Here is a 25,225-nt window from a genome sequence, read left to right on the forward strand (position 1 = left end):
GTGTGGCCATTCTAGTCTATCACTTCTTCGTTTTCCGTGATGGTCTCCACTTGCCCTTGTGCAGTTAACAAGCTCACATCCTAGTGCCCTTCTCTCCTTGCAACCTTATACACAGCGCTAGTCCAATCCTTCAGCAGGCTCCTGTCTCACTTTTAATTCCAGCCAAATTATGACACTCTTTCATTTATTCAGAATAGGCTTGGTTATACAAACCACTATCAGGCAAAAGAAAATCCTTATCAGAAGCAACAATAATTACAATAATTATTGCTTTTATCCAGTACAAAAACATTAATTAAGCTACAAAAGAGACTGCAGGAAAAAAAAAAAAAGAAAGAAAGAAAAGAAAGACCCTTCTCTACAGCTGGAAATGCACACATTTCTAATACTATTGTTTCAAATAACCTGCATTCTTGCAATGGGAACTCCAGGCTTTGTATTGCAACTCTCACTCTTTGAAATCAACCTTAGCCGTAGAAACGCCAAGAAACCCGACAACGCTATAGTTAAGGTAGCCTGACTCAACAACAAAACGGACAAATCTCAATTCTCCCTGCTAGATTATGAAGTTTGTTTTTCTATTTCTAGTTTGTTTTCTAGCCCCTCTGCCTTTGGCTCTTCTAGGGGGAAGGCGAGTGGGCCAAAGCCTACAGGAGGGCTGATTCTGTCTTCCTAGAGTTCAGGTAAGTAAATAGCAGCTGAATTAACTTGGGAGAAGAATTCACAGTTCTGTGTTTTAGTGTTTAAATCACTCTGTATCAACAGAGCTTGCACAAGTCTATGTTGAAAGCATTTGTTATTTTTCAGAGTACAGGGCTTAATTCATCCCTGGAGTAGTTCTACTGAAGTCAACGGAGTTGCCTGAGGGATAAACGTAGGGATGTTCAGATGACTGCAAGTGATCAAATTAGTGTGCTTTATGATATTACGCTCTCACCAGAGATGTTCTAACAGATTGTGCGTGTTTCTAACTCAATTGAAAGGAACCAACTAACTTAATTGCAAGGAACCGGTCTGGCTCTGCAGCTTGCAGTCATCCTTGGTCTGTATCTCCCCAGCGCGCTCGGCCCCTCACACGGACCCAGCCCTTGCCCTCCTGGGTCTTGGCAGCTGTCATCATTCCCGGGCAGCACCTTCTCAGTAGGCAAGGTTGGGCACTTCGGGTTGTGTGAATGAATTCAGAATAAATCTCTCTTATACTTAATATAACTCTCTATTATCAAGACAATCTTGAAAAATACATTTAGTTTGCTTTCTTATTCTATTAACGGGGCTGTAATTCTCCTGTAGCTAATAACATTTCATAATTCCTTGTATATACACAGCATAGATTGGCTTTGGTCACAGTCATGCAACACACAGACACAATCTCCCTCAGCACTGTTGTGCAGTCGGTTTTCAGATGGCATTGCACAAGAGGCAATTTTACTGGGGCATTAGAAAGACAAAAGATACATTCCCTGCACTGAATGCAGGAACACAAAGGTGTGGGGTGGTTTATGTGCAGCCCTATTTTCTGTTTCAGTCCAGGAGACCCCTGGAGCTCGCTCCTGTAATTGTGTGGAGTTTTGTTTGTGCTTTCAGACTGGAAGACGAATGCCAGGACAGATGTATTTGCTAAGACACAAGGAAGGTGGTTAAATTTTTAAACAGGACTATTTTCACTAACTCTCTGCAGTAAGAAAATTCTGCCTGTAGGCTTTCCTGGCATTTGGCTTTCATGCGTATGCAACAAACAGTACAATATCTGTGAGGGATATTATTTTAAGCAGGAGTGTACCCAAAGGGAAAGGATGTAAATCTATCTTCTTACTTGTAATGAAACATCTAACAGTAGAAAAAATTATTTGTATATTCAAGAATATAAGCAGATCCATACTGGATCTACTTATTGCAGGAACAACCTGCATTACTTTACCTAATTATGCAGATTAAGGAATATAATCCATGAAGCCTCACATGTCATAATTTAAAAGAATTATTTCCTTTGCTTTCATATACAAAACTTCCCTGATTCTCACTGTTCGTATTTACTATGTTCTCTGAAGACAGCTATGTCTATTAAAGACTCTGCAGCTAATTTATTATTCTTTTTATCCACTCCTATCTAAAATATTTTCCCCTGTGGATTAATAAAGCAAGTCTCAGGCTTCAGAAGGTGACAGAGCATGAGTCAGTCAGGATGATTTGTATTTCAGCTGAGAGTGCAAACCCAGCTTTAGATAAATATGCCAATCAGAACAAAGTTGTATCCTAACAATGGCAGCAAATGTTAGTGATAGCTTCCCAAGCAAGAGCTACTGGCATCCAAGAGTTAAAAATGGCAGAAAAATACAGTCACCGGCTAACTACTCAGTACCTCCTGGAGGGTTTTTAAATTTGCATCTCAAAGAACGACTAGAAAAAAGGAAGTAGAGACTATAAAATGTAGTATCATCTTGTTTTCCAGTTTGGAAAGGCATTCATCAGAATGAATGCTCCTTAATATTCCTGGTTGTTCTGTATTTTAGGAGCATGAAAGTTCCTTCAAATAGAAATATAAAAAAGCATATTTCTGAAAGATTCAGAAATGATGTTTGAATGGAAAAAAAGGTCTTCAGAAACAGCTAATGCTTTCAGGGAATTCATCTATAAATAGAAAGCTACAGTCGAGATCTAAAATACTCAGCGATGTGACTCATAGCGCAATACGTTAAAAATGAGTATCTGCAGAGAGTCTGCCTTAATGAACTATTAACAGATCCTCATTAAGGAGCCACATTCAGCAGCGAGGATATACGGCAGCAGGCGTTTATCGGCAGCAGGGCAAGCCAGGGCCCTGCCCCAGGAAAGAGCCGAGGTCCCCGGGGTTGGTGCTGAGGGGACCCGCGCTGGTGACCGGCCCCCGCCGCAGCTCCCAGCCCTGAGCAGCCTGATCCTGTCCAACCTGCACTCCAGGAGAACATCATGACACAAAACACCACCACCCACAACCCTAATTATGGCATTCTGGACTATTACTTTAGAAGATTAGAACATTTTTATATTGATTTGAAGTTCTGTTTCACGTCCCGGAGTGCCCCGGAGTGCCCCAGTTGCAGCTATGGAGGGGTGAGGCGAGATCTGCCTTTTACTTTTAATTACTGCCCTTTTGCCAAGACAGAATGTTTCAGGGACATGATTCATAACTTCTAGGGCAAAAATCTGGGGAGATAAGGCAAGTATTTTAAGACAATATATTGAATGGGAAGCATTTGACTCCACTGATGACACTAATGACACAAATAACTCTTCTTTTAAAAACACTATTGAATAACAAAACAGAACCCTGGCATCCTCAACAGCAACAACTATAGCAAATATGTAAAGATGGCATGCAAATACTGTTATGGTACTCACTTAATTTGATAGACTGGCAGACCTAAGTTTAGAGTCATTTTCTTCACTTTATCGCCAGAAACTTACAGAAGATACTTTGTGAAGTTTTAATTTACCATATGTTTTGAGTTCTAAAATCTGTTCCCACGCTACTTTTTTGAGAATATAGGTTTTGATGCAAATCCTACCAGCTTCAAAGATATTTAAATAAGACCTGTAACAGTTGTTGTACCACATTTGATTTCACAAATAATATTCATTTTGTAAGCATTTTGTAGAGTTTTCAGTCCATGTAGCATTGAAACTCACCTGATTACACGATTAAAAGATAGTGCTTCAAGGACTGGAAAACCTAAACAGATACCAACCTATAATGCTTAGCCTTTAAATTTTTAAGATAAAAAAAAATTACATATTCACTTCAATGCGATATCTCTAACACCATCTTAAAAGTATGCTGGTGACATTCAAAATCATTCTACTTGAAAACTTGCTTTTATACAAATTGATTTTAAAAGATGCACGTACATCAAAATTATCAGCTTAGCAGAACACAGTAGTGGAAGTGAGTTTGGCACCAATGACTGAACATCCCCACCAGGCATCACTGTATGGGGCCCTTATGCTTCTACTGGGAGCAGGAGTGCATCGGGGTACAAACCTCAGCTCTTGAGTGCTCCTGCCAGAGAGACCTGGAGCTAGGGACATCACTTCTTCAAAGGTCTATGGCTCAGTGCAACTGCCCTCTCCAATCCAGCCCTTAGATGATGGATCCTCCAGCTCTAAAACTCTGGTGGGACCTGGAAGCCCTTGAACTTAAGGGGTTACTGAAGGAGAGCTTGGGGAGGCTTCCCAACATTCTCTGGCCTGGCTGTTCAGGAGCTCATGAACTCTTGTCGTCTGTAAAGAACAAGGTCTGTTCTCTACAGTATCATGCCTGAGAACCCTCCCAAGTTACAAAACTTTCAATCCAGCCAAGGTTCTAAAAACCTCATTGATTTTATCAGTCTGCTGGGTTTGACTGAGAGCTGGACATTATGGCTGAACCAGGAAGCTGTAGCTTGGAGTCATAAACTGAATTTCTTTTAAGAATTTCAAAACATTTTTTACAATTTGTTTCCTTCCACAACAGAATTCTGAAAAAAAAATATATATATATATGTTTTGTTCTAAAAAGAAACCATTTTACTGAAAATGACCACATTTTCAATGGAACAGCCCTAACCACATTTTTTTCTGTCTTGGGGTGCCTACAATTAGGGAAGCACAGAATATTTTTTATTTAAATCACCACTAATTGTGGAATTTTTTTCTCATAAGCACTGGTGAGGAAAGTATGGGCTCCCGAGCCATGCGTTGGCCATTGCTATAGGGCAGCAAACTCCTCCTCCTCTCTTATTGTGAATTTCTGCAACACCTGAAGTCTCATAATGATCCCTAAGTTTTGCTTCTGAAGCAGAAGAGGGCTGACCTGTCTTGCTTTGCCTCCATTCTGTACACAGAATCCAACATGCCTAAGTTTAATGTTTAATTCCAATTCTAGTCTCTAAGTATGTAGGCACAACAATTATACAAAACTTCTCTGCTTCATCTGGTATGTACACTACATGTTCCTTAATGTTTTCTTGCTAGCAAATGGAATTATAGCAGCTAGTAATAATGTCAGCTTTAATTAAATTTTATCTCTTATTTGACTACATCCACTTACTGAGTCATTCAAGTTCTTATTAATATGCATTCTTTATCTTTTGTATAACAGTAATTTGTGTTTCTTACAAACGTTTACATTTAAGTGTAGAGAGAACAGCTGCAAGGACTACAATCAAAATTACAGTACTACTTTTACTTTCAATTCCTTATATTTCTGAATAAAAGGCATGGTATTTTCTGTAATTAGCCTGAACTTGAAGGTGAATATTTTAACAGTTTGACTGAAAATAAGACCAAGTTATTGAGAAAAAGGTACATTTTCTATTATAAAATTCCACGGACTTTTTTTTATTATTATTTTTTGAGAGTATTATAGTTCAAGTAACAAATATTTTAAAGATGAAGTTTACCATGGCAATAGTTGTCAGATGGGAATAGTTTCTTTTTTTCTAAAGTGTATTGGTTTTAATTTGACTAAGTCGCAGGCAGAAGGCTTTGCAATTCAGGTGATGTTTCTAAAGCCTAAATCATCCAGCTGAAGTCCAATCCCCAAACCAGCAAGATAGAGGGGGATCTTTCTACTACCTTCAGCTGACCTTCAGTCCTTTGCTGTCCATGTGTTTGCAACTGAGGAAACTGGATAACAGCTAACCAAAATGCAGTGGTCACACCAGGCTTTACGGATATGATCAAGCCAACATTTGAAGATGAAAAAGACTGAGATAAATCCCGGCATCTTCCCCTTGCTAACCGACAAAGCTACATGCCCACCAGGAAAGCATCTCTTGGCAGAGATGCCACTGGGGTGTCTTTGGATGACTAAGGACCCTTCCCCACATCAAACCAACGGGCTATGACACTCCCTTCAACTGTAATACTCCAGTGAAAAAAGCTGTGCCATCAAATAGTTGCCTTTTGTCTTTAAATTTATGGGTGAACATCCCAGATTAAAACAAATAAACAAAACAATTGAATCATTTGTGAATGACATATCTTTTTTTTCCAGGCTGATACCATCTTATGTTTAGGATGTCTATCCTAAACTTAAGTAAGTCTACAACAACATTACCTCAATTATTGATTTATTTTTCTTTTAAAGAACAAGTATTTCCATTTTCAGCTTAAGGGTGCTCTTCTCAAGCTCATTAAATCCTTCTTCTGTTCTAGAAATTGAGATCAATGGTACATAAAAATTATCATGTTTTCTACGGCATTACTTGTTTTTATACAATTGTTTCATCCTCTGCTGTTTTTTTTCACAGAAGTAAGTACTCGCAATCTTTCCAATCCCCTTCATATGGAACGCTTTCCTTATCTCTAATCATTTAATCATCTGAACGTGAATCTCCTCCATTCATGTTTAGAAAAGGTTTTACTGTGAATCCTTGGACTTTGCGCTGCTCTAAGCTATGCTGTGTGCCTCTACTTAAGTCTGTAAATCCTTGCTCTCAGAAGAGCATGGTATGTCAGACTGCAGTTTTTATTGTTTCAGATTCTAGGGTTTTACCAGGGAAAGGGAACGTTGAGGGCAATGTTATTTCCAGAGCCAAGAAGTCAGTGAAGACCAGGAAGGAGCTAAGCAGTGCTCTCCAAACACAGTTAACAGTTTGAAAAAGGTTATTTCCGGGGGGTTTGTGAAACACTTTATCAGGATGTACCCAATTTAATCAAGAGCAATTACAAAAGCTATAAACAGAGATAAAACTGAATTGGCTAATAAAGCTGTCTTTATAGAGTAGAAGCAACAGCTTTTTGCTTGTCCTGGTTAAAAGCAAGCTCTGCTGCCTGGTCTTGAGCAGAGGAGCTGCACATTTCAGACAGGTACATTGCATGACTGCTCTAAGATTGAAAGGCCAGTAGTACCTGCGTCACAGAAGCCGTTATCATAGCAAAAAATGCAATTTAATACATATGCTCTTGCTTGATTTGCTTTACAAAATGCATTACTTCCAGCAACAAAAACATAAACGAGTATGACCAATTTGCTTACAGGTTTAGATTCTGTCTGCACTATAATTAGCAGGTTTAGAAAAGCACTCCTAGAGCCTATTCTACTGTGTTCATATTTGTACCAAGATATAGATTGGTACCAATTTCATTCCAGCTTGAGGTGTATTTACTGTTCAGTCAATTCCTACCTCCTTGATGGTACTCCAATTTGGAACACAACTCTCACTTACGTAGAAGGCAGAGGCTTTCCAAAATCAACTGCTTGATAATAAGCATTTACTAACCAAACTAGGGGTACCTGAGCCTAGAAACTTGCTTTCATTTTGTTCTTGCAGCATCCGTTTTTCCAAACTTGAACCCCAGCTGCCAGTTTAGCTGGAAAATTAATAATTTCACACATCCAACTCTTGCAAGTACTATAGTCATGGCCAACGCAATGCTCTTGTAAATAAGTCTCAAAAGTTGGGAAGGTCACTTCCACAAGTACAAACTTGAAGATAACAGAGATTTCTTAATGATGACGGAGAATAACTAGCACTTGGGACCACCCGAGTCTCTCATAAGCGTTTTACTGTTCTTTAAAATCATTCCAGGAGACAGAAAAGTGCATCACTTCTACAAATAGAAGAATCCAAATAATGCTACTTTTCCAACCTAGCTAACAAGAAGTCGCAAGTGACTATCACCTTCAGCAGTGTTGAAAGTCAAGATATTTATTATAGTGACCAAAGGCAGGTGCTTGTACCTACACTGAAGGCTCCAGCTCAGAAAGTCTGGACTTTCCCATGGGTTGTCTGCAGATGGTGACAAAACAAGGTGCCCTATCACCGCAAGTGTGAGCTCCAGGTCCAGGGCCTTCTCTAGTGAATTTATCTTGCTTTTGGCATGTTACTCTAAAGACTGCTTCCTCATTTGGTAAGTATTTCCTTCAATACTGACAGACAATATAAAATTCATATTTCTTTTATATAATGTCTTTCTATTCCCTTTTGTTAACGTAGCCTGTAAACACAGACTCCTCTGATTTCTCCAAGACACCACCGCACATCACTAGAGTTTGCATCTTTCTTTCCACAAAAAACTCAGTTCGCTAATGACAGTTTAATGGAAAAAGATAAGATTGTCCTGTATAAATAGAAGATTATCAAAACTTCTGTCTCCTATCATTGTTGCAATTCAGTCCCTTACAGTATTTCTTTTCATATAACTATACCTACACATTTTGGTTGAGGTACCTCCAACACAGAATTAAGTTTCCTAAAAATGCTTCCAAAACTGCAAGAGACCATTTTGTTCATGCTATTAATCATGTTTTTAACAAAATTTAAAATACAGGTTAGAAAAGTTGCAAATCACACAGTTGCAAGCATAAACACATTTCTGAAAAACGAGAGCTGTTGTCAACAACATTCACATAGTCAAAGTTGGGTGTACAACTTAAAAAAATTATTTAGATGTCCTTTTGAGCAATCGGTACATAAACTATGTACCTGAAGCAAAAATGAAAATAAAAATAAATAAATAAATAAACAAAATTATAAGACAGCTTCAATCCTAGAAAGATTAAGTTTGGCTAATCACTCTGACGCATGCCTTGCATTTGAAATTAAACCAGAAGTTATTTTTTAAAGTGGAGGAGTCCTTATGAGTTTGTTGAGTAGAGTAAGTCTTAAAGATAATGCTTATGAAACCACTAACTGCTGCTGCTTAATTGACCAATTATCTCTATACAACTGAAAGCTCAGTTGGCTTTCATGTTAAAACTGAAATAAACATCAAACCTCAGGCTGATGCTAGAATTCAGACACTTCAGTCGTAAGCTGTTGAACATTTTTGCCTCTTTGCAACTAGATGTCTACTGCAGTGCTTAGTTTACATTCCTGACATGAAATATTCTTCCATTGTTAATAAATCCTAGATCATAATCTTAGAGGCACAGTTATTAAAGCAGATAGTATTTAATTCAATACATTAAAAATCTATCATATTCCTGCATCATAAAGGGATAATAATTGCTTTATTATTAAAACATGTCTTTCATTCTGACAGCACTTATGGCCTTTTCTGAAATCAGTGCAGCACAATAATATTGACAGTAAAGGTTATATGGATAGCAAAATGTCATGTGTTAGTGTTATACAACAGTGAAAAGATTTCCAGTTATAGATTTATCAACTGGATTTTTGCTCAAAATATCTATCCTTTTTGAGAAGACTGTGTTGACATTCATTATCTTTAAGAAGATTTGAACTGTGTACCACACCGCCGTTCAATCAACATTACTTTAGCCTTCCTGAAAACAGTCCATTAAAAAACAAATACAACATGATGAATTTTCTTTTCTTTCTTTTTTTTTTAGTACTAACAGAGCTTTTCTTAAAAGTCTGACAGTAATATATCCAACATTTAAATTGTCTTTGCATACAAAAAAAAAATGTCAACCTGCAATCATCTGATAATCGGAGATTTTACTGTTTCTGCATGTTTCAAACTCATTCATGATAAATATCCTGCCACACATTTACAAATGAAGTAACAGTGTGATCAAACTAACTAATTATCCTAACAAAAAGAGCCTAAAATGAAGCAGAATTTTTGTGGTCACTTTTTCAATGTAATCACAGTATGTTGTTACCTGCAGTGTTTTCCTAAAGAAAGGTTTTTCAATGAGGTGACCACTGGCATTCTAGTATTCTACTTGTCTGTTGAGTGGTACAAAATAAAGGGACTTGCCAGACCTGTATTTATTTCCTTCCAAAAACCTGTGTTGCACGAAGGCTGAAGGAGAGCTTATTTTCAAGTAAAGATAAAAGTAGATAGAATATTCCTACCATTCTTTTGAGAGATGGTATCACATAAGTATTTTCAATACAAATCACCTTAGCAAATAATATTTGCAAATGGAAAAGTAAAAGGATTAGGGGAGAACCAAGAAGGTTCCCTCGCTAGCCTTGCCCAGATACCCACCCTGTGCCAGCCAGCAAAGTGCCACGGATTCCTATGGAGGTATGGCAATTATACAGCTGCGGACTTGACCTGCAACATTTACAGTTTAATTTAGCTGAAATCGACTCTGTCATACATCAGAAATATAAAATCACTAACGTATTATGCCAAAGTCTGAATAGCACAAACACATGCAAAATACAGAACGGCTTACACACTATGGCAAGCTATGTTCAAAATAAATATACAAGAAGTGGATTAACAGGTAAAATTACCAAGTATCTTAGTGCTGCAGGAAACTAAACTCACTTTAAGAATTGCATGGATGGTTAACCTAAATCCAACTGACTGCCAATGTGATTTAGGCTCCTATGTACCCCTTTGTTATTTTCCAAAATGTCTTTTTGTACTTAAGAGTATATCCAAAATAGAATGAAAGTACTGGAATACTGAGCTGCAAAGATCAGATATATCCTTGCTGTCTACTGCAGCCCACGATCCCATCTTATCCCATGTAAAAAAGATCTGTGTGCTGAGGATAATATCCACTTGGATACGTTGTAGAGTCATATAGGAAAGTTTTTGCTCCTCTGAAGATTAAGGATCAAGATTCACTGCAAATGGGGTAACTCTGGAGCAAACAGGAATCTGCGTGCAAATTATGTAGTTACATAGTATGTACAAAGTTAGCCTGATAGCTATGGAAAGTTTACTGTACATGTATAGTAAGTCTCAAGTACTATATGTCTAACCAGCACCGCTGTGAGGGAAAACACAAGCTCTGTGGCTTGACAGCCAGAAACTTGAGCATCAGTGTAGTAGCTTATAGAGCCCTTCACTGCAACAACAGGTCAAAGCCCACTCTGAAATAGCAAAAAGGTTCACCAGGCATTGCACGATTACACGTTGCAATGTCCATCTGCAAGGAAACGCTCCTCTGCCTGAGAGCATTTCAGAGAGACACCTGACACTTCCAGGCGGGGTACATGAAGCATGTTTGGTGGAATACCTGATGAATCCTGAATGCAGGCTGCTTTAAGCCTTTAACTACTGCACTACATTTCACTGTGCTCTTTTGAAAAGCCTCACACATTGTCCAGCTGCTCAGAGACCCAGCAGAGAAACAAATGCTGATTAATAGAGGTGCTAGAGCAACTGCTGGAAGTCATGCCCAAAGGTTCTCTTTCTCAAAGGCTATACAGGATCACGGACTGAAGGTTGAATTAATTGCCCTAGGAGTTAAAACATAAAATAACAACTATCTTCATCACAGGTAGCTCTCCCCGTTTCAATTTGTCATCACTTCATAGCCATGATTTGACTTATGAAAAGTGACTGTAGGCAGGTGTATCTAGACTACATCTGAAAAGTGGGCAGAAGTTAACTCCTGCTTAATGACTAAAGGTATTTTCCCCTTCAGTTAACAACTCTGAATTCCAACTAATATTATGAATACATGATATCTATATCTGCGAGGCCAGGCCACTAATGTGATTTCAGCATACCAGTAATAATGCTCTGTTCTTAATATATTACGAGGACAAATATTTCTCTTTTGTTTTGATGGGTTTGATACCTTTCAGCTCTAGGACAATTTGTCTTCCTTCTCTGCTGACTTAAACAGTCTGTTTATAAATACAGCTACCAGCTGGCATTCACATTACAAGAGGAAATATATTAAAAAAATAAAGGAAGCATCTTACCACTTCAGCTTCTCCCCATTTCACTCAGATTACAAAAAGGAATGTATTTCCAATGCCAAGAAAAAGACCATATAAGGCATTATTTACGCAATTTCTACTCAAAGTTGACCAATCAAAATACAGCTTATAATATCCAGAAGAAACTATCCTAGCCTGCAAAATATTTTCCATCAAAGTGATGGGAGCCTTATTACAACACAACACTCTCAGGATGACTGTTGATAACTTCTCACACTTCTTTTGCCCACATGAAAGTGAATGGAGAACCTTAGATGCACTGTTGGTATCTCTTTTTGTGTTTTGTTTGCCTTGCTGGTGTTTAGGACCATTTAGAAATACAGAGAAGGGATTGTACAGAGAGACTGGCATCTACTGAAGGATATGTGCCCATGCTCCAGGTCTACCTACATGAATTTCTTCAAAAGTTACAACACAAAGAGTTGAAAATAGCATGCTGGGAATCTAATGAATACACACATTGAGTCAACTCCTTACAGAAATGCAACTCAGGAATTATTACAAAAGGTCTAAGGTATTGATTTGAAGTTGATGTAAATTTGAGTCTTTAAAAGATACATCTAGCTCTAAGAAAACCTCAGAAGTTTTTTTTTTCTCTGTTCTAACAAGTACAGAGAAATTTGAGCGATTCTGTACTTGTGTCCATCCTGTATCTCCTCAGTTGTACCTAACTTCAATGTAAAACATGGCTAGCATTTAAGACTTTCATGGAACAAAAATGAAAGCAAACTACTGACAACTATGGAAAGAGGAATGAGAATGAGCAATTTTGGTTCTAATATCATCTTGAACAAGCACCTGAAACACTGCCTCAGTTTTCTGCTCTCCAAATAATCTAGAAGGCAAGCAGTGGAAATATAAGAATAACAAGAAACAACAAAAGAGCTATATGCACCCAGGAGTTTTAAGCAGAAATTTCCCAATTCCAGCTTCTACGAAGCCTGTGGCAGAATTAGGTGCTTGGTACATTATTTTTCAGGATTTTATTTTTTCTTCCTCTTTTTTTTTTTTTTTCCTGCCAACCTTGGGTTTCCCAAGAGCCTCTCAGGAGATATAGGTTGAACATGGAGCTGATATATTTTACTCACTAGAGGACAGTGTTGCACTGGCACAGACACTCTCACTGCACAGTAATAATGCACATTAATTAATCCCCCTACTACACAGAGATAGAGGCAGGAGGCTGATACTAATTTTGCAAAAGATCAGGAAACTCTGATGGCACAACAGCTTTCAGAACTACTAATACAGACATTGGAGAGGGAAAAAACCCAACTCTTACAGGTATGGAGAAGCTTTGCAAAGAGTCTTGTTATTTCCAAAGCCACAAGATGCAGCTCCACTGCAGAACCTGAATGAGTTCGCAGGTAGAGGAAGACAGCACGAGTCAAAAAACAGCTTTAAAGACAACTAGAGAACATGGGGTCTATGTGACGTACACTTTTGTCAACCAGAGAAAACTGTAAATAAGGAAAGTGTCATTTATACATGAAGAACTTTGTTTCCTGACTGTTCCACATCTGGGACATTTGTTTCTGATAAATCTTCCTTGGTTTCTACTGGAGAGCAAAACACACAGCTACACCAGTCATTGGTCCGAATCTAGGTTCATTTCTATACTGTGACATTGACTTCACACTTTTTCTTGAATGAACTGCTTAAATCACTTGCCCTAGCAAGAAATACATATAAGCAGATTTCCAATATACAATAGTCCTTCTAAAAACACCATACTGAAGTCCTATTTTAATGGCAACATTAATTTACCCTTCTGAAAGTGCCTGCTGTCATAATATCAAGGTTGTGTTTTGTTTCCACACAAATAACTCAAACATGACTTTTAAATCACTCTGTGTTCACAAAGACACTATTACGAGAAACAAAAGACATTAAAAAGATAATATTCCGTAAGTATGCCTCATTGTTCTTTTCTGCTGACAGAAATACAGATCTTGAAGTCAATTAAAGTTGGTGCATTCATCTAAGAAGGATATTTCGCTGAATACTTTGTATTCACAATAAATACATTTACAGTAATTGACCGGATTTTTGTGAAAAAGGAAAAAAAAGTGTTTGAAAACATGCTGAAGAGTATTAATGACTACATCAATGTAATGAGCTACAGCTGCTTGTTGACAGCAGTGCACAACATACTATGAAGAGATTTGTTATGTCTATGAGTAGTCCTTTTTCAAATCTTTTATTATTATGGAAGCTCATATATTTGCCAGTGATTTTTTTTTTAGTTTATTATCTAAGAATGTCATCAACCATGACAAAGGAAGCATCTGATTACCAGCTCAATTCAAGACCAACTTTCATTGTTTCAGAGCCAATTTCCATTTTAGAGTTCATTCAAAATAAGGATGGCTCTGAAGAATTTATGAGGCCCAATACAAGAGGTGATTGAGATAATACTCCTTCTGCCAAAAAGACTATGAAAGAGGGTTTTAAAGAGTCAACATCACAGCACAAGTCAACTTTGACAACTTCCTATTGATCAGGAGCACAGGACCATCAGTTTCAGGCTTTGACCTAACATCAGCAGTAATCTTTAAAATATTCGTGGCATCAGTCATTACTCTGAAAACAAGTGCTCTTCTAAAAATAAATACATGAAAATGACTACCTTGCCAGGCCTTTTTTTTTTTTTTCTTTCTTTCTTCCAAACCAACAGCTCTGTCCTGTGTTGGTTCCTTTAGTATCAGCCTCAGAAACCACCCAAACTCCACTCCTGACTCGTCCTATGTAGAAATGCTTTCCTGAGAGAATCACCCACCTTTTGATTCATCATTGGCACTAATACATGTTCACACTCACCCTGCACAAGAAAACAGTATGACTGCTCACAAGAATGCAGGATTTTTTTCCTGCATTTTTCCTGCATTCCTAGTTAATAACATCTAATGTGCTAGATTTTCAAAGATGTTTGGGTACCCAAGAAGATCAAAATGAAACTACTGTCATTCTCAGTGGTACCTACAGAGATTAGGTCTCCCACTGGAAAGTGTAAGGAGGTGTGCAGAAAAATGTTTTTGGCCTAACTTATCCTACCTGTCACACGTTATTTTCAAATCACAGCTGTAAAATATGTTGTATTTGTCCAACAGTTATTGCTCTGAATTATTGAAAACCTCTTGACCCAGAGCCTTAGCTTGACTAAGGTCAACGCCTAACAACTTGCAGGTCTCCAAGTGATTTAGTCTTTCTACAGATATTTCTCCTGTATTATTATTGTCATATGACTTTTAATGAATACTTTTACAGGCCAGTAATATTTTTTTTCCAGAGCTGATAGGTCATGAAAACCCTGAAGCTGTCATTAAAATTCACACACATATTTTCTCATGAACTATTTTACCCTATATATATTTTGCTGCAGGGTGGCTCAAAAAATGACAGGTGCAAAACCAACAATATACCTGAACTGCATTTTAATCTTGTCTTTCTCATTCACATTTCAAAAGATTTTTTTCCTATAAAGCCCTTTCAAATAACAACATGACAAAAACAGTATTCTCAAAACTGTCTCAAAAACTCTGAGATCTATAAATAGTTAGTAATCCTTATCAAGGTCATAATGGACTTATTTTCCTTGGAGGTATACCTGTCTGAAAAGGGTTTTTCCTTTTCCAAAATGTATTTTCATCTCAATACATTGTGCCTAATGCCTTTCTGAGAAAGGGGGCTTAGGATTTTATTCAAAGAGTATTCCTGAAATCCTTGTCTGCATAAAATGTGTTCTTTGTATTTGAAAGAATATGGCTGAGGTTGGCTCCAAAGCCCATAGGAGTTGAAAAGAACGTGCCTGTTGATTATTTATAGTCTTTGTTTCTCAGGAAAATGCCTCCTCCTCTTGCAATATTAATGAAGTCCTACTTTTAGTTATTTTCCACTTTGCTTTTTAACTTTCTTTCACCCCAAGTATAAAAGCCTTAAGACTAAATTTTACACTTCTGGACTGTGCTCTACTCCAGTATTAGCAATGAAACCCTAAAACAAAAGTGCTCACACACTCAACTTAATAGAAAAATTGGTTTTAATGAGGTCAAAGCTTGACCCTTCATATGTTCCTCTTCTTTTCATTAAATTAATGAGACTTTGGATTTGAACAGTTTTACATACATACCTATTAAGCCTATTAGCTTAAATATTATACCATGCTTGTAACAGTCAAAATCTGCTCTAAGAGCCCTCAGTTGCCTGACTTGGATCAGTAATTCAAATTCAAACTTTTAAAAATGGAGATAACCCACCTGCCTAATAGTAATAATCTTCTGCTAGAGCTAACTGAAGAGGTAACTTCATACTGGAGCTCAAGACCTCAAAAAGCTCTCTCTCAATTCAAAATTAATCCTTGCTCCAAGCCACACATTGCTTCTTTCTTAATTACATGGAGCTTTATACCCCACTGGAGCCTGATTTGCAAAATCTATGAAGAACTGGGAGTGTAGGAGGCAGCAGGGGCAGGGAGCGGCCGTGGTGGCTCCCATGCCTGTGACATAAGGACCGTAGGAGCCTAGGCCACTGCCTGGTGAGATCCCTAGAAGGAAAACTTCCATAGGCTTCAGCAGACAGGGAATCAAAGCAGGGAATGCAGAGTTCATTTTCCTCAGAAATTATCCTACCAGAGAATTGCACCTTACTATTAACTGTGTTCAAATATCTGTTTCATCCCTGTATTCATACACAAAAACTATAATTAACAACAACAACAAGCAAAAGCACACCACTTGCAATCTGTAAGGGTTTATAAAGCAGGTTTTCCATTGTTGATAATTAAAAGCATACACCTCAGTAGCAGCAAAGTTGATTCTCACAACATCAAATGCAGATCACCACTGCGGAGAAAGACAAGCTAGTTAGCTTTGTTAAGTGTAAAAAATGCTAAACTAGACACCAGGAGGTCAAAAGGAATCAGAGTCATGAGAAATTGACCAATTAAATTCAGAAAAAGATATTCAAAATTAAGAAAGCTGAATTGACTCAAAGAACAGCAATCTGGATACCTGGTTCCTCAAGTGGTCTGTTTTATTAATAAAGCTATAAAGTTTCAAAACTAAAGACAAACTAAATTAGTGACGTGCTTCAACTCTTAGTATTGGAAGTTGTGGCAAAAACAGAGCTCCGTAACTAACACCGGCACCCCGGTGCAGCAGATCCAAAGGAGAAAAAGACTTTCCTTCCCTACTATACGACCCGCTATTTGAAACACTCCGACTTGCTCACAGACAAACGTTTGGTATGTCCTTTTCATCCCGTTTTCTAAACTTCACATGGCATCTTTTCTGTCACCTACAGTGATTACAGTCCAAAGCTGAAATTCCATCTTCTGGGGATTAGCAAGGAAAAGGTTCATTATACAAACACACATACACATCTCCGTTTGAACACTACATAGTACTGACATAGGGACAGCCTGAGTTGGAAAGGCTTTGGAGGAAAAACATGTAAAAAGGGAAAACCACGCTTAATTTACCAGTTATGAGGTTGATCAGTGCCTTTAGCATATTAAGGAGGCAGGTATATTTGTCAGCTAGCATAGTCTACAGAAATCATTTATCAAACTACCACACATTTGTCTTGCATAGATCATATATTCACAAAGCTTTTATTGTCTACATAACATTTGGAAAAATATCTAATGCACCAACTGAATCACTCACTCTTCTCTTTTAAAACCTATTCCAGTTGAGAAGCAGGTCATCAAATTATTCTGGTGTAGAAGCTACCAGGGAGATACGAGTGAGATCAAATGGCTGCTGAATTCCCCACATCAGGAGATCACCACAGACCCTTCCACTGGGGACAGAACTAATAAATTCTCAGAGAAATTCTGAAATGAAATACCTTAATGAGAGTTTTAAATGTCACTAATTAAAAATCTTTATGTTAAGTCACTATTTGAAATAATGTTTAATTAAATTGGAGAAACATAATTGTTTTGCCTCACCAGTCAATTTAATCAAGTTTTATTTCCATTGCAAATAGCACAACAGACATAAATAATTTTTTTTTTGGTGTGGTTGGTTGCTTTTTTTTAAGAAACAGACATAGCACAGGATAGATCTACAATAACTCGAGAGGAGCTGTTCCTGATTCCTCTTGTGCAGAGGAACTTGGCATCCTCAAATCTGTTGTAAATTCTAAAATATAAAATCCAGGTTAATTCTCCCCCAGAAATTTAGGTCCTCAGTCCTTATAGATCCTCACACACTCTGTTGAAAGCACCTGTATCATGCAGTTGTATCATATATACCTCTAATCTCTATTTCCTGTGCATGTGATATGGGATTTCTCCACGTATACAGTGAGAAGGGGTCTCAAGAATTCCGTATTCAGCCTCCAGAGCTATTAGACATCTGGAAATCCAATCGATTAAAACTAAAAGCTAAAATCTTCCTCTGGAAGATAAAACAACAGTTTTGAGTTTTTTTGTTTTTTAAACAAAAGATAGTGAAGCCTGGTACGGTGCTTAAATGAAAAAAAAATTATACACACACACACAGTTTCAAAACAGGGTCAAGAGAACTTTCTTTCTAAACTGCTCAGAGCTCAGTGCAGGAGTCAGCAGTGTGACAGATGGAGGCTGGTAAGCCTGAAGGGATTTTTCAGTTTTGGAAGGAGTTGCCTCCACTCTCTGGGCAGAAAGCAGCACTTAGCAAGAGCCTGAGCGTAAAGAAAGTGGTGAGCACCACCGAAGCCAGGCACCCTCGCACCTAAGTGACGTCCAAACACAACCAGTTCACTCTGTACCTAGCAAAAAATCTGTCACCTCACAACCCATAAGACAGTACAAGATGACTAGTTGGGATTTCTTACCCCCTCCCTTTTTTTTTTTTTTCTCACAACTTTGATTTTTGGAGGCTGGCTTATTTCTGAAGAAAGTACGTGGAAATTAAAGACAAAATATAAACCCATTTCGATGTGCCATGGAAACTGAAAGTAACTAAGAACAAAGCACTCTCATACACAAAGCAAGGAACTCCATTTTTTGGGTTTTGTTTGTTTGTTTCTTTTTCTCTCCCTAAAATATATGTTTTGGAAAAATGCAGAAGAGCAGAAGCCAAGTACAGACAGCCAGGTAGGGAAAACGCAGCAGTAACTTCGAGCAGCGGTAGCAGCACCACCCAGGCCACCTTGGCCAGGCCTTGGGGCAGCGCCGGGCCCGGCTCCACTCGCTCCAGCAGCCTTGGGACTCCTCCCGCTTCCATCGCGCCCATCCTTCTCCAGGGATTGCTTGCCATTGTGCTTGCCCCATTATCAGCAGGACAAACAGAACAAACAATTAACTGGACACATAATTCAAGAGACATTTTAAATTCAAAATGCAAACAAGCATCCAAGATGCCACTGATAATCAAGCAAGGGGTATGCTGTGATACTAACTAGTATTACATAGACACAACTAATTCTTTGGCAAGACTTTCTCCCATCCCACATCCACTTGGAAGATCTCTGCAAAAATCAGAAATGTGGAATGAAGTACTTGAATAAAGATTTGAAAGGATATTTCAATGATGGTCAAACCAAACACAGTAAAATAAGATCAAACTTCTAAACCTGACAGGTAATTGCCCACCTTACTGGATTTGTATCATACCGCCAAGAGAACTTTCTTCCAATGAATTTGCTAAACCAGAAGTCAGCCAAGAAAAAGGCTCACTAGAAAGAAAAGCCAAGACGACAACTTGCTACCACGCTGAGCCAAGCCCAGAACACATCCTTGGCTTTTGTGGACGCTTGCTGGACCTGTTTATGAGGTTCACCTCTGTAAATAGGCTTGGTCTTGGCTTGGTTACTCTATAAACTAATCTGACACTGTGCCTCATAAAACATAACCTACCTTTTTCCAAGTATACTGTAATATCTGGCAGCACCTGAAGTTTTCACTGAGTTTGAGTATACTTTTTAGAAGTAGCTTTTATACATAACAGAAGATAAACTATATTTCAGTTTGTCCTCAGGGTCCTGTAGTCCAGGATGCAACAGTCTTTAGAAGCAGGTCTCCTCTTTAAAGCTCAACTTTTTCTGGCTGTGTGTGTGTGTGTGTGCGTGTGTGTATATATAATCTTGCCTGGGATTGACTCTTCCCGAGACAAAACTGCCACTCCCTTCATATCTCAGAGAATGAAATATGAATTGGCTTTAGCTTAATCAATATATAATATTTCAAGTACGGTAGACAGATGTGCTTTGGAAAGCGAGTTGTCAAGGTGCAATGCACCAGACACCTAAATTCAGGTAACACAAACTCTGATCTTTTACTGCCAAGTGTTCCTCAAAGAAATGCTTTATGCTTAGAGCTTTTTATCTTATAGGTTACGACTGCAAAGCCAAATCTATAGAGTAGTATCACGGATCCAGGCAGAATAAACTTTTTATGAAAATTCTTAGAACGTGAATGACATTCTCCTAAGACCTCTTTATTAAATAAGGTGAGCAAGGTATATGTATTAAATATAATTACAAAGTAATAAAAATTGGTTCTGCTGCAAAACTACATTAATCTGAACACTGCATAGGTCATAAAACTACTTTATAAGCACTAAAAAAATCCCATGTTGTCTATTAAAAATTTATCTTCATCTCTATAAATCCATTTCTTCTACAGCATAAAGCATAATTGAAAGGAATAAACACAGAGGAGCTGAGTTAATAGTGCACAGTTATAGAACAAACTTTACTTTAAGGACTGTGAAAAAGAGGATAATGAAAATGTTTTAAATCATGCTGCACAATAGGAATTTACTCAAAAAGACACATTGGAAAATGTTGCAAGAGAAAGATAATACTTAATAAACCAATATTTAATCTTACAGGTGCTTTTTATAGATAAGTAGTTTGGGGTTTTTGTTTTTAACTGCATATGCTATATGGTTTTTGCACTGATTCCACAGTTAGGATAATGAGAGATAATGAGTTTAACTCTCACGTAACTTTTTTTGCTTAGGGAATGGAGAAAAACTTTTTTTTTTTCCTTTTTCTTTTTTCCTTCCTGAAAACTCTTCATATTAGGGAAAAATCTCAGCATTTTATGAAAAAGTTGTATATGAATCATTTCACAGCTACCTAATGAGGATTATTTCATACCCAAGCAGGAACCGAAATGCCTTTGAAGTAGAGCATGGGAGCAGAAACTCCAGTCAACTCAACATACAGCTGTTGGGCCTGTGTAAAAAATGCTGAAGGGACAAGGGTTGAGAAGTGGTATTCACAGAGCTGATGTGATCTAGGAAGCATGCTGTCTTGTTGTCTCAGATTATAATTATGTAAGAAAGATAATTTACAGAAGACACTATTGCTAATTAAGTTATCTTTTTTAGTTTAAGGATAAAAACTGATTTCTAAACCCCAGAATATGGCAATTTGTTTGCTGCAGAAGAATAGACTGCAAGTCATTGTATAGTTTTGGCTATAAAGGAAAACGTGAAAAATTTACAACACCCAATCTACACAAGGATCGGTATTTTGCTCCTTTGAGATGACATTATATCCTAAAACCCAAACATGAATCGTTTCAGCCACACGTGCTGTGTGTGGTGCTGCCCACTCTTTGGGCATGTACCTCTTCTCGGCACCTGCCTGGCCAGTGCCACAGGTGTTTGTCCTCCAAGACGTTGTAGAGCTGCTGATTGCCATGACCACAGCTTCTTTCTAATATGTGAATGACCATAAATCTCTTTTATGGTCCTTTTTAATTGCGATGTTTCCTCTCCCACTGATCTATGAAGCTCAACTGACAGTAATGGAAATATCTTTGCACAGGCTGAAGGTTTCTGACCAACCACACCAGTAAAAGTGTTTCACAAATCTCTAAAAAATTTCTGAAATCATTTGCTTAAAAACATATTTAAAGAATATCCTGTTGTGGTTTGCAGATTATAAGCTTTATGGGATCTTATTTAAGACAATTATCGATTTCATGACTAGTGACCATGGAGTCATTCAAATGCATGCCAAGATCCTGCTCTGCCATGCCTGGGTGCCTCCACAGCCCAGTGCCAGCACTGATAAACAACACTAGAAAAAGCCAAAGTATTTTTCTTTCAAAAACAAATCATGACTGTTAAGAGGAGGCAAAAAATTCTCATGTACATAAAGTGAATTTACACAAAGGTCAGAGTAAATTTACTTTACTAGAATGAAAAGAAGTGTTCTAGAGATGAGACATACTAACCAAAAAGCAAAGAGTTTTTAGGAGACGACAGAAGATCCTCACAGAGCTGTAGTTACAAATAAAGAATAAGGCACAGAGAAACACAAAGCTATTTCAAGCAGGAGGAAATAGAATTTTGTAATTTATAGCAGTCCTGATTAGCATTTTAGTATGACTTTTATCCTGAGCCAGAAGGGGAAGGAATGTGAAGTATCAATTATCCATGTGATCTGAATCAAACTTTCATGCTGAATTCCCTAGTGCATGCTGGCTTGTCCTACTTATTTCAAAGTAATTTAAAATGTGTTCTGTTAAATTCATTTTATTTTAAAATCTAAGCTGCTTCTTTAGATTTTATATTTGCAGTATCGCCCAAGCCACATCTCATTTGCTGTCTCATCTCTCACTGTAAAGTGCAACACTTCCTTTGTGTACAAAAAGATCAAAGATAAACATACAGAAGCTTAAATGCCTGTTACCCAAAATTGCCTGTATTTCAAATGGATCCCATTTCAAGGTAAATAAAGGCCAATTTAGCAAGTCTGCCATTGTTTAGGTTTACTATTTACTTCTCTGCAGGTTATAGCTTTTAAGTTATAGCAGAATGGCTTGCATGGCCCTTTTCTTCTTAATACAGAATATTATGTTGAGCAAAGACAAAGCTGCCTCATCCTCGGGATGCCAAGCAGCTGCAGAGGATACGAGGACATCATTAATGCCTGACACAACGTGACTTTCAAGGCAGAGTGGTCCCACCGCCACGTACCAGTGCTGCTGCTGCAGAGGCTAACAGACAAATCCGGCTGGCAAAAACTCCTTAGGCACCCAATTTATACTGAAATAGGCCAAATACAGTACTGTAGGGAAAGGCTGGATGTATCCCTTGGTGATTAAGGCAGCAGGACAGAAGCAGTAGACTGCTGGCCTACCAATGTATCAAGAATAAATAAGCAGGTTGTGCCTATCTGAGGAATTAGGTTCGGGGAGCACTGCAGTTTGGAGGGTCTTCACATACTATATGCTGGATGCATTCGTGTAGCATTTTCGGTGCATGGAACATGATCTCTTTTGGAATAAGCCAAATCGTTCCCTTTTGGAGCAACTTAAACCAGAAGCTTTCCTTCAGAAGTGCTCCAGCATGCGCCCCACACTGCCACCAAGTCATCCAGAGCGCATCTCTCACTTCTTCGTTTCAGTAAGCTCCATACCACATGTGTGGCAGATCGAGGGACCACGAAGAAGCCCTTGAACCACATCACAGAGACATGAGTAGCCTCAGCAATCATCACAGCAACCGACTGCTCTGATTGCACTGACATACTTGCTGCTGGAGACACAGCCATAACTTAATATTTAAGCTTGCTAGAACGCAAATTTCAAAATTTACTACAGTAGAATATTAAAAAGGATTAGAAGGATCGAGTTATTTCTATTTGAGTTAAGCACTGGCATTGGTGGGGGGGTCACACTTTGTCTGAACACATTTCATTTAAGACAGTGGCATTTTCTCCTTTGTCTCCTGAATCTTTTTTCAGGGTTTAATCTAGACTACCACAAAGGTAGTTCAATGCTTTTAAGCTAGTGTTTTGCACTGTTCTTTGTATAATGCTTCTTGCAGCCTAGAGACATAGTTTGCTCTATAATTCTCAAATGCCTCTAATTTGCTTTCCTGGAGATTCTGCACTTCTGTAAGTATCCCTTGTTAAAGTTCTCCTCATTTGTCCTAACGAGTGATACAAAAAGGATCTTGCACAACTGAATTGTCTGTTTCAGATGCCATTAAATCTTTCTTTGTAATTATTTCTCAGTTGTTGACTCACTTATTGGGACTAGTTAGCTGAGCACCTTCTATGATAACCAAGCTGGAAGCTGTCTCGCAGCTGATGGACAGCTGGACACCTAGGAAGATTGCTGAAAGAAAGGCTGACAAACTAAATGCGTACAAAAGAAAAGAAATAATTATAAAATCTTGGTGCAGATTAGAGACACCTGTGATTGAATTTTGTGAAGATGAGGAGGATTCCTAAGGTGATCAGCAGGAAATAATGGCAAATATCTCTTCACAAGATCTGTCCCTCCACTTCTCACAACTTTATGATAATTAAGACCTCAAGTTCATACAAGTCAGCTGGTCATATATGTAAGCAAGGAAACTAATTTTTGTTTTATATAGGTTAAGGATCTTTTAGGAATAGGCATAGAACTTAGAAAACAATTTTTAAGGGAATTTATCCATAACCCAACTCTTTCCTTTGACAAGCAGTGAACAATCTGGAGACAAAAAAAAATGTTTGCATCAAGCATTCATTGAATAACAAACATCCTCCAAAATAGCAGCATGTTCACAGGCTATTCACAGCAAGACAAAAGGCTGAATCACAAGTGGCACAAAGACAACTGAGCAACCGTAGTTTGTTCAAGCAGCCACAGAACAGAGGGCCAAGGTGGAAACTGGATTTTAACAGTGTTCTACCTAGTAAGCAAAAATACCTCCTGTACTGATACAAAAGTCTCTGGCTGAACATCCCAGATCTGCCCCTCTGCAGTGACCTGTACTTGCAGCGTAGAAAAAGAAAAAAATAAAATGAAAACCATTTCTTAAAAGCACAGAAGTGAGATTCATTTGAAAATGTGGATTTCCTTATTGCACAGTTATGAACACTGTATCAGCATTGAACATTGTATTTCCAGTTTGTTCTTGCACTCAAGGTCTGTGATAGCAATTCCATTACTTGAAGATGTGCAACTGGCATAGACTTCCAAGAACATTCTCCTGAACTAAATTTATGCATATTTATAACTACTTCATCCATTTTATAATTATAGTTCATACCACAACAAAATTTATGCAATCCAAAAAAATTTAGGGTTGACAGACTACGCCATTTCATAAGACATCTCTTACTTGATTGTAGTCCCTTCTACCCGCAATATTCCTTTATATGAATGCAAAGCAAGCTGCTATTTTAATGGGACAAAACTACCAAAAAATTTCCTTTGGGAGTAAAAGCTTGCCCTGGAATGACCACACTTATAAAATGGAATCATTTCCTATCTGGACTACTGTATTTTGAAGGAAATAGTAAATGATTCATTCAATATCATTCTAAGCAAAAAATAGGAGTAATCTAACATGGAACGCACGGCAATAGAGAACTCCATCTAGGATATTCTTCAGGAACACGGAATATGACAGAAATGCAGTTCTATCAGCCTTCCAATGAGAAAAAGTCTGCTCCCCAATTCCCAAATACACATATCAACTGAAATGTGTAAAAGTAAAAGCCAAGCAATTCCCAAAGTTAATGTATTATCATTGAAATGCTAATCTGGACATTAATTAATGTTAAATTAGTTACACTGGAATAAAACTACATCAACATAAAAATCAAGAGAGTTAAGCATAATTTGCCACTTAAGATAAATATTTCTGCTTACATGG

Source organism: Tinamus guttatus, unplaced genomic scaffold (assembly GCF_059628265.1).
Source record: "Tinamus guttatus ecotype Peru unplaced genomic scaffold, ASM5962826v1 Tinamus_guttatus_pri_ptg000211l, whole genome shotgun sequence".
Classification (NCBI taxonomy): domain Eukaryota; kingdom Metazoa; phylum Chordata; class Aves; order Tinamiformes; family Tinamidae; genus Tinamus; species Tinamus guttatus.